Source organism: Haemaphysalis longicornis, unplaced genomic scaffold (genome assembly GCF_048455015.1).
Source record: "Haemaphysalis longicornis isolate Haplotype H1 unplaced genomic scaffold, Haemaphysalis longicornis Haplotype H1 scaffold_7, whole genome shotgun sequence".
Lineage (NCBI taxonomy): Eukaryota > Metazoa > Arthropoda > Arachnida > Ixodida > Ixodidae > Haemaphysalis > Haemaphysalis longicornis.
Window position 1 is genome coordinate 34,481,716 of NW_027526422.1, and position 15,945 is coordinate 34,497,660.

The window sequence follows — 15,945 nt, forward strand, 5'->3', positions numbered from 1 at the left end:
TTAGTTAGCTATTGCATGTGATCTGACCACGTTAGTTTGCTCGATATGATTATGCAAATATAACAATACGAATGGGCCTGATCTAGGAATTTGCAGTTCACAGAGTACTGCAAGGAGTGGTAGCTGCGCTTTCATGTCGCTGACGTGCGCGGAAGCTTTACAGAAGACGACGTATACTACATCGGTTTAAAAGAAAAGGTCTACATTAAAAGCGAAATTCGTACCGCTCCGTCTCGCGCGAAAGCCACAACGGAAGCCGTGCTGGACCCGGACATGCCAGTTATACGTGAATTTGTCCGTCGCAGTATAACTAAATGTTCAATATATCTGACGCACGACCCCGTGATCAGAAGCAATTATTTGTTGTTTCGGGTGAATATGGGGCACACCGACGTTATTTTTGTCGCGAGTTTTCTTTCTCTGTCGTTGTTGACCAGAGTTCCCATGTTTTAATTATGCAGGAAGCTTCAAAGATGTCCTGGGCTCCTACAGCGGAATACAGCGCATCATCGCCTCCCTAAGTCCTTCTAGTGGTCATCTGGCTGACCGACTAGTGTTGGACTGTCACTAAGGGGCAATAAATCACGAAGTAATCAATAATCGTCACAAAAAATTGATAATGCAAGATTTACTCTCGTTTTTTCTCATCATTCATTAGCTATAGAAAGATGGCCCATCGGAGGCTATGAAAGAAAAATTGCCGCACGATGTATGATTGGCTGCCACATAAATTGCTAACCTGTCATAAAAACTGAGAAACCGCTACTACAGGTGTCGACCGATTTTTCGGACCCTCAAGTGGCCGAGATAGCGAGTCACGAATGACTTCCTTCCTCCAAGCGGCTTGCGGAATGCTGCAGCAAGTGGTGCCTGCAGTCGAGGCTATATGAGAGATCAGTTGGCAATACGCATGCAACGTGGGTTCGAAGCTGCAGACAAAAATCCCGGGCCATTTCCACTAACGTGAAACCTGGGGAGGGGAGGGAGGGAGAGAGAGAGAGAGAGAGAGAGAGAGAGAGAGAGAGAGAGAGAGAGAGAGAGAGAGTGCTTTTTAATGTGAACTGGTGAGGTCAGCCCTGCTAGGTTGATGAGTGGTGCATATCAGACATCAGGGTTACAGCAGGAAGAAGACAAACTTGAAGCGTTAAAAAAAAATAAAAAAGGACAAGAAAAAAAAACATCTCCCTCGCGAGGGGCACGATCAAATGCAGAGCATTTCCGCGGGGGGCGCGCCTACAAGTCGTTTGGATTACGTATTGGTTGTTGTTGTTGTAATTGTTGTCTTCCGGCGTAGACATTGTCGATGAAGTCGATAGTGAAACGCGAAACGTGCCGTGAACCCCCTGCCGCGGCTATGACGCAACGTGGAGCGGCCATGACGCAACGTGGCGCGGCTATGACGCAACACAATCCAACACAATCACTTTAATCCAATCCAATCCAAATCCAAACCAATCTAATCCAAGCCAAGCCAATCCAATCGATTCCAATCCAATGCCCCTCGCGAGAGAGTGTTATAGCGCCGAAATCGCGCCACCACACGAACGCGTGATGTTGACGTCACGATCACGCCACAGATGTTAGCGACCGGAGCACGCGCGAACGACATATGTGGTTTAAGCGCGAACCGACCGCGGCGATAGAGCGCGATGCGAGCGCCCCCACCTGTTCTTGCGCGCGAACCGACTGTTGCTCAGCGCGAACCCAACGCGGCGAGAGAGGGTATTGCGCACGTCCCCACCTGTTGTGCGCCCGAACCGAACGCGGCGAGAGAGGGCGTTGCGAGCGGAGAGAAGGCGAGGAGGACGCGGGGGAGAGGGCGCACCTGTGGCCGACGGTTGAATGAGTCAAGGATATAAGGCGTGTTCGTAACCTTCCATTCTGTGTCGGCTTTGTGGCGCAGTGGGTAGAGCACCACGTACCTTGCGTTCCGCCCGCAGAGTCGTGGGATCAAAACCTGGCCCCGGTAATTATTATTTTTTTATATAATGTAGGGGGAGCGATGCGGACTACGGACGTCAACGCGGGTGACATCGTGAGTTACTGAAATGCTCTGCATTTAAAACATGAGATTGCTGCCAACAGAGTCCGGACAAAAAAAATACAATTGAAAAGAAAATCGTTAATGGAAACGCTGAAACAAAATGAAAAGTAAACGACGGTAAGTAAACACCAACCCAAGAAAAATAAATAGATGAACGCCACAGAGCGAAAGAGAAGATATCGTGGCACACTTGCTCTGTCTCTGATCTAGAGAGATTTGCCGCTACAGCACCCGGGAGAAGCATCGCAGACTTCAACCCCCGGTAAGCCCGCCAGCAAGGCACCCAAATCGCCACCTACCAGAGCGCAATACGCCAGGAAAGTTACTGCAAGCCTAACGAAAGCTGCACGCATGCCGAGCAACATCCCGCGCAGCGAGTTCAAGATCATCATTCGACCACGTGGTGGCATGCACACCGGCCGAACAAAGGCAACCGAACTAATGACGGCCATTATGGCAGCAACGGGAATCACAAGAGAGGCGGCTATGCGGGACACCATATGCCCAAACATAGCACAGAACATCATCGTGATGAGCACTCCAGACGAGGAAAGAGCAGTGCTATACGCCCAGCTCCGTTCGCTTACCGTAGGGGACCAAGCACACGAGGTGTTCGCATATCACGCGGCACCGGACGACACGGCCAAAGGAGTAATTCGGAACATTTCCACCGAAGACTCCCCCGAAGAAATCAGAGCAAACATCGTTAATGACTACAACCCTATGGCAATCGACGCGCACAGAATCGGCAGCTCGACCGCGGTAGTTGTGCTTTTCCAAGGCACCAAGGTGCCTGCGACAGTTAAATACGGAGCCGTACTGGTTAGATGCAGCCTCTACAGGCAACACCACGAGGTGTGCAAAACGTGCGGCAAAATCGGACATCGCCATGACGTATGCCCACAACCACATGCACGAGTGTGCTTCGCTTGCGGTAAGATGAACCCGGGAGAAAATCACGAAAACGAGTGCAAGCCGCATTGCAAACTGTGCGGGGGACCCCACCCCACCGGTACGGCAGGCTGCGTTAACAAATTCAAGACGCCATACTTGGTGAAAAAGAGACAATGGAACAGCAAGCACGCCACGTCACCGCAAGCGGGGCGACCTTCTAGAAAAGACGATCGCGATTTCCCGCCACTCGACCCCCAGCAACAACGCGGACGCAGCCGCAGCGGCAAGAAAGGGCAACGCTCGGCGAGCCGCTCCGCCAGTCGTAACAATAGGGGGAGGAGTCACAGCAAGAAGAGAGGAGCCACGTCACAATCGCGCGAGCGCGTGACGTGGGCCGAAGTCACCAGAGCGCCGAATGCGCACGCCAGATCCAAAACGCCACAGAAGCGCCGAGAGCAGTCAACGCAGCGGCACGACACGATGAAGAGTCTACGCGAAGAAATCTCAGCCCTCAAGGCAGAGAACGCACGCCTCAGCCAGCGACTGGACGAGGCCATAAGACTCCTGGAAAACCCACAAGCGCAGCAAAAGCGAACGCCGCCACTGCAGCCGGCGCGGCAACCACAGTGGGCTCAAGGTCAAGTCCCGCTCCCCCCGTCGCTGACGCCACGCCACCAACAGCGCGCGAAAACGCCACCGCCAGCGCCCACCAACCCACAACCCACGCCGCCAACACCGCCACCCAAGAAGACAGAAGCGCAATCTCGGGGGACCTCCACGACCCCGCCGCCTGCCGAAACAGCAATGGAGGAACAAGAAGACGACTCCCCGTGCGCGAGGGAAGACGATCAAGAATCACGCACCCAAGGAGGCATCAGTGTGGCCGTGCGCCTCCGCCGCTGCACCGAACGAATCGACCGACTCGAAAAGCGCATGGACGCCTTTGAGCACCGTGTAAATGCACGTTTCGCAGCGGTGGAACGCCGCCTCGACGCACTGCAGGAGTTTCTCTACAGAAAGCTGGGCCGCGACGACGACGCGCCAAACGACCGCAACCACCCCGCTCAATCACCACCTGCATCATGGCCGTCAAACCAGCAACAAGCTCGAGCCTAAAGGTCTGGCACTGGAACGCCAACGGGTTCCAGTGCAGAAAGGCGGTACTACAGCAACACCTGCAGAGCCTCGAGGCGCCCCCTGACGTCATCATGGTTCAAGAAACTCACACCGAAAACGCACCAACCCTCCCGGGCTACCGTACGCACGCAAGCCCCCCCAGCGCAAGGGACTGCGGTAAGGGGGCCGCTCAAGGGGTGTGCACCTTCATTCGTAAAGGGCTCACCTTCTTCAAGCACGAATACTTCCTCGGACGCAGCACCATCGAACACTGCGCGACCGAGGTAGTCATCGGCAAGAAGAAGAAGGAGTCCTTTCTTCTCATCAACATCTACAGTAACCCTAAGCACCGGCACCAAAAATTCAAGAAACTCATGCACAAGGCGTTACGCACGGCACCGACAGACACCATCGCCATCTGTGGGGACTTTAACGCATCACACAAAGAGCTCGGCTACCACCGCACTACAGTCAAGGGCAGAGACCTGCTGGACGCGGCGGCCGACGCCGGCTTCACCCTCCACACGGACACAGCGGCGCCCACCCGCATCGGCACCTCCGTCACGCGCGACACCAACCCGGACCTGGCATTCGTCCGCACGAGGACGTCAGCTAAGAAGGGGGTCGAGTGGCGGAACACGGGCCACAACCTGGGCAGTGATCACTTTATCATCGAGCTGGACCTACCGACCTCCGCCGTCAGGTCCAACGGAAGCCGGAGAAAACACAAACTCACCGACTGGACCCGCTTCAGAGCGGAGTGCCTGGAACCGCAGGGAGAGATCACGGACATCGAGAAGTGGTCGAAAGACATCGTGCAAGCAACCTCGTTCGCGACCACGGAAGTGGAAACGGACGAAGACGTGCAGCAAATCGACAGCCGCCTGGCCCACATGATCGAGGCCAGGCAATCCCTACAGAGACGATGGAGACGCCAACGCCATAACCGCACACTACGCAAGCGGGTGGCCGAACTCGGACGCGCCATCGAAAAGTACAGCCGCGAGCTCTGCGCACAGCGATGGCATGCCATCTGCAGCGAGGCGGACGGACAGCTCCACCAGGGTCGAACCTGGAAATTACTCCGCCACCTCCTCGACGAAACGAAGAGCAAAGGGTACCAGCAACACCGCCTGGATCAAATCATACACACTACCATCAAGAAGCTGGGGCAGGAAGAGACGTGCAAACGCCTCAACGAACGCTACCTCCCGAGCACACCTAGCGAGAATCACGACAGATATCACGGCCCGGCCAACCCAACCCTCGACCGCGACATCGATGAGTGGGAAGTCCGGGCGGCCCTACAGAACCTCAACTGCAAGTCGGCGGCCGGTCCGGACCGGGTCACCAACAAAGCCCTCCGCAACCTCAATGACGGGGCCATCGCGGCCCTCACGGATTACTTCAACCGGTGTTGGCGCGCGGGAACCCTCCCGCGACAGTGGAAGGCAGCCAGAACGATCCTCATCCCCAAGCCCGGCAAGCCACCTGGCATCGAGAATCTGCGCCCGATATCTCTCACATCGTGCGTGGGCAAGGTTCTCGAGCACGTCCTCAACAACAGATGGCAGCGCTACCTCGAAGACGAAGGCCTCTACCCCGACGCCATGTTGGGGTTTCGTGAAAGGCTCAGCACCCAGGACGCCATGATCCTGCTACAACACGACATCCTTGACGTGACCGTCCCTACCCAAGACAACAGGGCGGTGCTGGGCCTGGATCTACAGAGCGCCTTCGACAAGGTGCGTCACTCAGCCATCCTAGCGCAGGTCTCGCGCCTGGGCCTGGGGCAGAGATCATACAACTACATCCACGACTTCCTGTCGCACCGGACGGTGGAAATACAAGCGGGCGACCTGCAGCTACCAGAGAGGGAACTGGGCAGCGTAGGCACCCCCCAAGGCTCGGTGATTTCGCCGGTGCTCTTCAACCTCGTGATGATCGGCGTGGCCCAGCGACTTTCGGGGATCCCACAGGTTCGCTACACCATCTACGCCGACGACATTACCCTGTGGGTCCCCGGAGGGAGCGACGGCCACATCGAAACGACACTACAAGAGGCAGTCGACGCCATTGAAGACCACCTGGCCAACACCGGGCTGAGGTGTTCCCCGCAAAAGTCCGAACTGCTCATCATCCCACCACCGGGCAGGTACCGCAAGAAAGCAGAGGAAGACTCCACCACGATCACACTACGCACGAGCGACGGCACCGTCATCCCCAAAGTGAGCAACCTCCGAGTCCTCGGCATGCTCCTCGAAGCAAGCCGAAGCAACGGCGCCACGGTGGACCGCGTCATCACGAAGCTGGGCATCGCCACCCGCCTCATCAAACGCATATCCACAAGACGTCACGGAATGAAAGAGACCAGCCTCCTACGGCTGGTACAATCCTTCGCCATGAGCCACGTGGCCTACGTGGGGGCCTTTCACCCGTGGAAGAAACACGAGAGAGACAAGATCAACGCGGCCATTCGCAAGACCTACAAAGCCGCGCTGGGGCTACTCAACAGCACCAGCTCAGAACGACTACTGCAACTGGGCCTCCATAACACCCTGGAGGAAATCAGCGAGGCCCAGAGAACAACGCAACTCGACCGCCTCTCATCCACGAGGGCCGGTAGGAATATCCTTGAACGGCTTGGCTACGGCCGCGGCCGAGCGGGGACGGAACCGCAAAACACACAGAGCCTCCCAAGAGAGATGCTCCAACGCATCAAGGTACTCCCGCTGCCCCGCAACGTCCACCCCGATCACAATCCGGGACGCAGGGCGGCCAGGGCCAAGGCCCTCACCGAGGCGCACACAAACGACACGGGCGCCCTCTACGTGGACGCAGCGAGATACCCAGACCGCCCGAACACCTACGTGGCCGTGGCGGTGAAGGCTACAACTGGTGATGTGTACAGTGCGTGCAGTGTCCGTGCTACGACCGCCTTACAGGCAGAGGAGGTGGCGATCGCGCTCGCGCTAACACACCCGCGGTGTACCACAGTGCTTAGTGACTCGCGTTCGGCCATCGCGAACTACGCTAAGAACACAGTGTGCGATAGGGCAGTGAGTACAGTGCAGTGTCGTGCAACGTCCGGCGAGCTGGCGACGCCGGTCACCCACATCCGCTGGTTTCCGGCGCACACGAGCGTCGAAGCCAGCAGGCACCCCAACCGCAACGAGACAGCGGACGCCGCCGCGCGAGAACTTTCCAACCGCGAGGCGCCCCCCCGCTCCTCCCCGGCGGACGGGCACCCAGAAACCGAACAAGAACCCCTCGCGTCGTACGGGGAAATACTACAGTGGTACAGGCTCGGCAGGCGACTCAAGCCGCCCCCCCACCCCAAGCTCACCAGAGCGGAAGCCGTGCTATACAGACAACTACAAACGAACTCGGTGATCACCCCGGTGCTGGCACGCCACGTGTGTCCAGAGGTCTACGAAAGTGTGCTGTGCAGTGTGTGCGCGAGAACGAACGCAACGCTAGCCCACTTGCTGTGGGGATGTGAACGACACTCGCTGGAGGCAGACGGTGCAACGCGCCTGCCCGAGGACATTACGTATGGCATGAACTCGGGTGAGCACGAGGTGCAACTACGAACTATCCAGCGGCTCGAGGCTGCTCTCGCAGGGCAGAAGCGCAGGGAAGCGTCGTCGGGGGGTCGGCGGGTCAACACCCGAACACCCACCACGCACCGACCGCGCCGACGCCCGCGAGGCACTGCTTCGGGGACGACCTAATACTCGTCTAGGAAGGGCAGGCCCTGCGTGGCCGAGGTCCCTACCCTCCGCAGGAACCTTCAATAAAGTCATTTTCTCTCTCTCTCTCCAGTTCAGTCTCTCGTAGGAACTGGGGCAGAACTTTTTTACCTAAGGTACTGCCAGCACTATTGGCCCAGGGCCCAAGAAAATGAAAAAGTTCGAGGCTGCCTCCATGACGTACACGAGAGAGGGAGCTCGCTGCAGTTTTTCGCGCAGCAGCGTATCGAGGGCAGACGCACAACAAGTGATTTACAGTCTCGCGCACACCGCAAGTCCGGCACAGGGGGTATCTTCCCAACCAATCTTAAACTTAAAACTCCGAGTAAACGCCACATTCAGGCGCAGTCGGTGCAGAACTCCTTCACACCGCTTGTTGAGGCCGCGTGGAAAACGGAAGTCACAATGCGGGTCAATAGCGTGCAGAGGTAGATACCTGCGGTGAGCGTCCTGCCACTCCGACCTTTGTGCAGCCCATCCACTTGCGAGGATTAGGGCGTTGCTGTCCTCTCGGGAGAAAGGAAGCTGGGTTGTGTTGCTCAGCAAGTGGCCTGCGCTGGCGGCTGTGTCGGATCTAATGTTGCATTGTATGTCCGAGTGACCAGGTACCCACTGAAGAATGATTTCATGGCCTTCGCGCACTGCCATTGTGTGAATTTCGGCAATTTCACATACAAGCTGACTGCGGTGGTTGTTAAGCTTTCGGAGCGCTTGTAAGGCACTGCGCGAGTGGAGGAATATTACCCATTGCTGGGCATGATGTCCGCTGATGTAATGAAGTGCAGCCCTCACAGCTGCCAGCTCGGTAGCAGTCGAGGATGTTTCATGGCTAAGTTTTCTTTCGATAGTGCACCGGGCTGATGGGATCCACACACCGATGGCGGATGAGCCCGGGCGAACCGAGCCATCCGCATAAACATGTGTGTAGCCTTTGTAAGTGCTGGAAATATACTCGAGTGGGAAGAACTTGAGCGCGGCCGCAGGCATGGCAGACTTTTTGCTAATTCCGGGTATCGTTGTGCAAAGTTTCCATTGCGCCAGTACCCACGGGGCTACTATCGACTTTTAAGGCTGTTGAAAATTCGCCGGAAGCAAGTGTCTTGCATACTGTGTGGAGAGGTCTGCCAAAGGATGCGTATGACACCGAGTCAAATGGTGCAAAGACGTTCGAAGCACCTCTTGGCGTTGTAGCACTGTGGCGGAAAAGCACCGAGCTTCGCAAAGAGTTCCAACCGTCGATGTGCATTTAGGTAGACCCAGGCAGGTGCGCATAGCTTTTGCCAGCACTGAGTCTATTACCTTCAGGCTTGTAGGCGATAGCTGATGTAGGGCCGGCAGGCTGTAACGCAAGAGGCCGACAAAAAAGGGCCCATCTCCCCGCGAGGGGGACTCGAGTAAATGCGTCGCATAGGGGGTGGGTGTATTGCGTTAACGTTTAGTGTTTGGGGAGTTGGTGGTAGTGAATGCGTTGTATCAGCAGCTTCTTGACGTAGTTTGAATGAGTCAAGGATATAAGGCGCGTTCGTAGCCTTTCATTCTGTGTCGGTTTTGTGGCGCAGTGGGAAGAGCACCATGTACCTCGCGTTCCGCCCACAGGTAGTGAATGCGTTGTATCAGCAGCTTCTTGACGTAGTTTGAATGAGTCAGGGATATAAGGCGCGTTCGTAGCCTTCCATTCTGTGTCGGCTTTGTGGCGCAGTGGGTAGAGCACCATGTACCTTGCGTTCCGCCCGCAGGGTCGTGGGATCGAAACCAGGCGCCGGTAAGTATTATTTTTTATATAGTGTAGGGGGAGGGGTGCGGACCTGTTGTTGAGAGCGAGGAGGGGAGCGTGATGCGGGAGAGGAGGAGTGGGGGAGAGGGCGCACCTGGAACGGCTGTTGCGGACGCCGAGGCACGCCAACGCCGACAACGCCGGGTGACATCGTGAGTTAAAGAAATGCTCTGCATTCAAAAGGGCTTTATATAGGCAAAAGAGTGAGGATACAGGGCAGCCCCGCGAACGCCCACCGAGCATACGCAGAATGCGTACAAAGCACAGAAGCCGCTCCTTCAGTCGCCGAATATGTGGGGCCCATGACATTGAGCGGTCAAACGTGACACCGAGAAACTTGTACGACTTGACATATGGTATTGGAGTACCCTCTACGGTGAGCGTATAACGTGAAACATCGCGCCGCGTGAATGCTATCGCAGCACACTTCTCCGGGAAAAATATGAGACCGCAGCATCTGAGATATTTTCTCATCTTCAGAATTGCCTTCTGGAGTGTGGCGCGAATGTTTCGACGGTTCCTGCCTGAAGCCCAGATACAGATGTCGTCTGCGTAAAGTGAAATGTTGACACCTTTGGGCAGGACTGTTGGGAGGCGTATGAGACACATGCTAAAAAGCGTCGGGCTCAAGACGCCGCCCTGAGGAACTCCTTGCGTGACGGGATGTTTGGCCGTTTCGCCATCACTGGTGGCCATGTAGACGTACCGGTCTTGCAAGTAGTCACATAGCCACTGGAATATGCGTCCTCGAAGCCCTATGCATGTCATCTCTCTTCGGATGGCTTCGTGCGCGACGCTGTCGAATGCCGCTTTGATGTCAAAGAAGACAGTAATAGTGATGTTTCCGGCTGAGAAGCATGCAGTGTATACAAGTGTCTTCTTGTCGCCTTGCCGTTTTTGCCCACGGAGATAAAACCGTTTGGGGGGGGGGGTAAAGAGAGAGAGCCAACTTTATTTTTCGCAGGTATACAGCTTTGCTGTAAACGTTTCGTCTCATTGAAGCACGAAGCGTTCTAGCGCGAGGCGTAAACGAGTGCCCCGCTGTTTTTTAGTACGCGTTACGAAGCGTTTCAGCGCAAGGCGTAAGCGAGTGTACCGGTATTTTTTGAAGTACGTGTTACGTTCTAGCGCGAGGCGTAAACAAGTTTCCCGGTGTTTTAGCACCGTAACTACATGAGACGACGGTTACGACGGCGACGACGGCGACGACGACGACGACGACATGAGACGCCGCCTTCGCCCCTAAAACAAACTGGAAGGGATGTTGCTTGCGTGCTTGGCAGCTTTTGGGTCGCGGCAGGAAGAAACAGTCAGGAAAATTGAACGAGAACGGTTTCAAATGTCAAAACATTTTGGTCGGTGTTATACATAGACTCTATAGAGAGCGCCTGACGGTGCCATGGCACAGTCCAAATGTTCAGGCACGGCCGGAAAATAGCACGTCTGAAAAACTGGTTGACATTTGTAGCATGAAAATATGTGCGCCATACTACTGCACACTTATTATATAAATCTTTATATGCGCATGCGTATATTTTATAGACATGAATTTTTGAAGCACCTCCTTCATTGATGCAATTGTCGTAATATTACGTTTTCTCATTTTTTACGGATGTATTTTTTACTAAAAGGAAACATGTTTTAAAGATACGAACTCTAAAGTAGAGTTACTGGTTGACAGGCGTCACATTCAGGTTTGCTGTCATTCAAGACGCTGCTTTTACGGCAAGTACTTTGTGTGAAGCCACCCCCCCCCCCCCTCTCCCCAGTAGAAATTTTGTGAGATATTTCCGCCGAACGCTAACAAGCAAATGGAAGACAATGACAACTGAGCAGTGATAGAACAACATTTCAATCATTTCTCAGGCAGATATCAGCAGAACTACATCGTGTTTCTCGCGTCGATAAAAGAGGAAGGATCGGTGAAGGAAGAAACGTTCATATTAAGGGCGTTCCAATTGCAAAATAAAATTCTTGAAGATATTCACGCATAATAGTACTCGCATATACAGAGGTAATTATCACAACTTAACCTAAGCAGGGAGAGATGTGGCGATGTGGATGAAAGAAAACCGATGAACCACGTTCACCAGCGCACCTTATAATCCTACAAGGCACCCATGGCTATGCTCATCTGGCGAATGTCACCCATACCTTCAGCACTACACATGAGAATGCCCCGAGCCCCCGCCCAAACGCCAACACTCAACAGATTACCCTGACCGGCCGGGTAGGTCGACTAAACCAGCCTGACTGGTTTAGTGGCAAAGCCGGATTGCAGGAGTGAACGGACCCCTGGACTAAGTGTACCACAATCTGAGGGCTGAAACATTCCTTGGGGCACATAGGTCTGCTGAGGTGCTTTAAAGGCGAAAGTCGGGCGTTACTTATTGAGAATTTCTTAACAGCTTCTCCGTATTTGCGTCTCTTTCTTTGCTGTCGTTCATTTGTCTATTGACACGAATTATTTCCACCGGAAGTTCTTTTTTGCTACACCATTTTCGCGTCTCTTTCGTGTGATGATGATGATTGTAGGGTGTAACGCGCCGACGCAACGCAGGCGATGAGGCACGCCATATTGGAGGGCTCCGCATTAATTTTGACCACCTGGGGATCATTAACGTGCGCCGAAATCTCGTACACACAGGCGTTTTTGCTTTTATCCATCAGAAAAGCGGCCGCCGCGGCCGGGAATCGAACCCACGACCTCGTGCTCAGCAGCCTAACGCCTTAGCCACGGAGCCACCGCGGTGGGTGCGTCTCTTTCGTCGCTTTCATTTCTTCCTCTTACTGGGCGAATTACGTCAGCAAGTCGACTGGCACACACCAGTCTTGTAAATAGTCCCACGGACCCTATTTTGTGCAATGGAATTGGCAATAGACCCTATGATAGTAAATACTCTGAGCAATAAAACCAGCTCCCTAGAACCGAGATTCTGCGCATCTAGTACGTGCGCACCTGCTCTATTCATGTGACATCACGTTCAGGTGTTATGGGCACGCACTACTAAAACTTGTACGCTTACATTCGTGATTTTTGTTGAAAGGTACCGTTGCGTGCTTGTATGATCTGCGGACGATTGTGTTCAAGCTTTCTACTTGTTTGATGAGTTGAGCATATGGGACTGCGCAAGTGATTCGAGAAACAATGGAGGCGTCCTTGCCTCCGAAGTCGCGCCTCTTCGTGGTTACGTTGGGCAGCATGTGAGGTGCTTGAACAGCGGTGTGCTCTAGCCGAGTGAAAAGGGCCGAGTTCAGCTTAGCTTGCTTGCCAGAAGATCATTCCAGGAATCTTGATCTAATCATAGAGGCAAATAGTGTGGACCTCGGGGTGTATCTCGACCGGTGAGTGTGGGTCCCGTTTTGGTAGTACTGGTTGGACAATTAGAGTCTACCGTATTTATAGTGCTTATCAGTCAGATCGCCCGCATCTTAAAGTCGAGCTTTCATTTCTTCCCATGAGTCTGTGCCTGTCCAGACTGTAACATCGTGAGCGTAGGGTCCGTGTTTGATGTTTTGGAAGGGCGCAAGGCGTTTAGGTGGTCTGTTCCCTGCGATGTTAGCGACCGTTGGGGAAAGTACTGCTTCTTGCGGAGTGCCTCTGCTGATTTTTCCTCGGCCACATGGATCATAGTTCGTCTTTTAGGGTGAAAGGTTCGTTCATAACCGTATGTGCGTTCTCCGTAATCCAGCTATCGTAGACGGGCTAAAATTACCGAGTGGGCACATCTTCGAAGCCCCCGAAATTTATCGCAACGGGGTAGTGCCGGGTGCCCGGAGTCATAACTTATTTCCTAATCAATATATAGGGGAATGTCCTGGTTGGTGAGATGTGAGAGAGAGAGAGAGAGAGAGAGAGAGAGAGAGAGAGAGAGAGAGAGAGAGAGAGAGAGAGAGAGAGAGAGAGAGAGAGAGAGAGAGAGAGAGAGAGAGAGAGAGAGAGAGAATGCTCTTTAATATGAACTGGTGAGGTCAGCCCTGCTAGGGACAAGGCTTGCTACACCAGATGGGGGGTGACTACGTTGATGAGTGGTGCATATCAGACATCAGGGTTACAGAGGTTTGAAGAATTGAAGACAAACGTATACGGGTTCCCGACCGTCGATTGACGCTGCAGGCGAGCGAGGACGATGTGCTCTTTGAGTTTTCCGATGCAGGATATTAGTGAGAAAGGTCGGTAGTTGCCATTGGAGGGGACAATTGTGCAGTTGGAGATGAGGTAAACGTCCACGAGCTTCCATTCGAAAGGGAGCTTTCTATTTCTCCTGCACCTTGTTGGGACCGGTGGCGACGGGTGCGAACGAGTAGTAGCCAAGGTTTCCTATTGTGCCGGTAACCCGAGTGTTTATCGGATGGTCCAACGCATTGACAGTCGGAAGCGTAAAACGACTTGGAACCGTACTGCCCTTGAGCGTATCCTTTCGGTCGCACACCTGCAACTACTAATGAGATAAGTTTTATCTAATAGGTTATCTCTATTATATAACCGCTTGCGATTCTCCAATATGAGCATGCGTCTTGAAGATACTAAATGAAAGCTAATACATGATTACGAAAGCCGTGTGCGTTACTAATGTTCAGCCTTTTTTATCTGGTAACCTGGTGTTTTGGTGGTTCTGACCAAAGTTTCGTCCGCATTTTGGTGATGCAGGTGTTCCTCCTAATGCGGAAAATTCCTAGCGGCATGCATGCATGTACCTCCCATTGTAGTGGGCCTGAAGGAGAGGTATTTATATATAAAACCTTACGAAACTACTACCACTGGTGGCACAGTTTACAACGCCCATGTAGCCTTGGACAATATAAAACACATGTACATAACCAAAAATTGAAGCGTGCTTTTATTTAAAAATTCCTGTTCGAACCGGTATTTATGAAAATAAACAAAGAAACTCCGGTTACAAATAGCGTCGAAGAGAGGGGAGAGAAAAACACAACAAAAGCCGTATACCATTGCACCGCTATAGTATTGCCTTGTGATTTGCAATCATCTAGGGCGTCACCTGTTAACGCAATGTCATACGTACTGTGTTAAGTGCAATAAATGGTCTGGCGCAACGCCGACAAGATAAGCTTGGGCCCTGAATTCGAAAACAAACGGAGGGCAATAGAAGTAACCCTGAGCCGCAAACAAGTGACGTTAGTAGCGTACGTTGCACTGCGGCAGCGTGGGCTGATAAACTCCTGCATCAAGCGCAGCAAGGCTGACACAGAAGGATGTGGACATCCAATGGCGCAAACATCCATGGCGGAAGAACAGAGTTGTTGAGGCGTTGAATGTGGTAAACGAATATATCTACTTAGGCCAAGTAGGGACCCCGGATCCCAACCATGAGGCAGAGATAATTAGAAGGATAAGAATTGGGTGAAGTGCATACGGCAGGCATTCTCAGATGATTAATGGCAGCCTACCATTGTTCCTGAAGAAAGAAATGTATGACAGCTGCATCTTACCGGTACTCACCTACAGGTCAGAAACTTGGAGGCTCCCTAAGAGGGGTCAACTTAAATTGAGGATGACTCAGCGAGCAATGGAACGGAACATGATAGGTGTAACATTAAGGGACAAGAAGAGAGCCGAGTGGGTCAGGGAACGATCGCGTGTTAAGGACATATTAGTAGAAATTAAGAAGAAGAAATGGACGTGGGCAGGCCATGTAATGCGAAGGCAAGATAACCGTTGGTCATTAAGGGTAACAGAGTGGATCCCTAGAGAAGGCAAGCGTTGCAGGGGGCGGCAGAAAATGAGATGGGCAGAGGAGATCAAGAAATTTGCGGGGATAAATTGGTCACAGTTAGCACAGGACCGGGATAAATGGAGATCTATGGTAGAGGCATTTGCCATGCAGTGGGCGTAGATAGGATGATGATGATGATGATGATGATGATGATGATGATGATGATGAATGTTGGCCAATAGCTAGGATTCCCTGCACGTGAGACGCAGACCCGTTGGCATGAGGAGGGTCGGCGCATCGGACTAAGTGACGAAGGTTTGGACCGTGCTTTGCACCGTGGTGTCTGAAAACCGTCCTGCTTTACAACGCGTTTCTTGTGTAGACGTGCACCTGTAAGAACCAGACAGGTGCGCAGAGCTAGAGCCTGTGCTCTCTCTAGTACCTTAAGGCCTGTCACATACAAATTGCTCTATGGGAGTCTGTACTGTAGGAGACCTATAAGTTCCTTATAAAGCCGCCAAAGTAATTGAGAAGCCTTACATCTGTCCTGCCAAGCACAATATGGACATGAATAAGTGGAAGCGATCTCTGACGCGACGGGTATGGAGAGTTTGCGACAGAGAATGATTCATTGTGATTCCAAAAAAAAATGTGTTTGCTTACGTAGGGCACGTCTTTACGCAGTTT

General features: G+C 53.2%; 1 protein-coding gene across 4 annotated transcripts in view; it reads right to left on the bottom strand.

Moving 5' to 3' along the window:
- LOC144145170 (solute carrier family 35 member G1-like) overlaps positions 1-15,945 on the bottom strand; it is a 103,005-nt gene that overhangs the window by 84,980 nt on the left and 2,080 nt on the right. The gene's annotated exons all lie outside the window — the stretch shown is intronic.